Source organism: Sinocyclocheilus grahami, unplaced genomic scaffold, assembly GCF_001515645.1.
Source record: "Sinocyclocheilus grahami isolate Dianchi unplaced genomic scaffold, SAMN03320097.WGS_v1.1 scaffold2572.1, whole genome shotgun sequence".
NCBI lineage: Eukaryota > Metazoa > Chordata > Actinopteri > Cypriniformes > Cyprinidae > Sinocyclocheilus > Sinocyclocheilus grahami.
Window position 1 is genome coordinate 3812 of NW_015507751.1, and position 1116 is coordinate 4927.

The 1116-nt window shown below is 44.1% G+C and overlaps 1 long non-coding RNA gene across 1 annotated transcript in view; it reads left to right on the plus strand.

The window, feature by feature from the left end:
* Positions 1-191: 191 nt before the first annotated feature.
* Positions 192-1116, plus strand: part of LOC107575328 (uncharacterized) — a 3016-nt gene continuing 2091 nt past the window's right edge. Inside the window, exon 1 of the long non-coding RNA XR_001607851.1 lies at positions 192-580. This is a non-coding gene — a long non-coding RNA (uncharacterized lncRNA). The remainder of the gene's footprint in view (positions 581-1116) is intronic.

Below are 1116 nucleotides of genomic sequence, written 5' to 3' on the forward strand. Positions count from 1 at the left end.
TATATATATATATAATAAACTTATTTTAAAATATTTAAAACAATTTTAGATGTAATGCATAAAATGTATTATCTATATATGTATGTATGTTTTAGAATATTTGTTTATTTTTAAGTATGTGTGTATATATATATATATATATGTTAATGCATATACAAATCAAATACTTGATAGGACTAGGTGTTTAAAATCCTAACAATTCAGCACAGTACTAGCCTTGACTACTTTGGAGAAATCTTAGGTGGATTGACTTGTTGCTGCACTCCTGAGGGATAATACAAAAGAAAAGAAAATAAGAGGAAAAGCCAGGACCAGATCTTCACACCAGTGTGACACATCATCAGTTGTGTACTACTGCTTCATGAGATGTTTCGGCCTTTTATCACAAGACACCTCAGCAGAGGCAGGCCCACAACAGGCTAATCAGGCCTGGTGTGTATCGTGTGGTGACTAAACTGGTTATTTGCTGGCCCACACTGCCTACAACCAGTGACTGCTTCTTTCGGCGGCAGTGGCAAGTTCCTTAATTGCTTTCCGCTGGGCCTGACCTCTGATACCCACTTCCTTCAGCAGCCTTATTGTGGAATTGGCTACAAAGCCCTTGTAGCCCACCTCCACTGGACGCACCTTCACCTTCCAGCCATGATTCGCTGCTTCAGCTGCCAACTCGTTTCGTAAGCCTCCACGATACCCTCCTCCCAAGGGACTGTGAGCTCCACGATGAAGACACAATGGCAGGAGTTTGACCAGAGAACCAGATCTGGAAGCAGATTGGTCACTGCGATTTCAGGTAGGAAAGTTAGTCTCTGGTTTGGGTCATTTGCCAGTCCCTAGCTGTATTCCGCAGACAAGAGTTAGGAAATGAAGACTTGGTTCGTTGTTTTTCTCCTTTCTTGGATAAAAGGCGTTAATTGCGTGAAAGACGTCTGGCCATCTAGGGAAATGGCATTGCTTGACACTCTCTTGTCCTCTAATGCTGAGGGCAAGCACCGCAGTACTTAGTTGTGACGCCTTGCTGGGCTTGAGAGGGGCTCTTGCACATCTGGCTGCTTCCTCCTGGTGGCGCACCTCCACCAGGTGCCGGTGTTCATATGGTGTAGCTTTTTGCCATGGGGG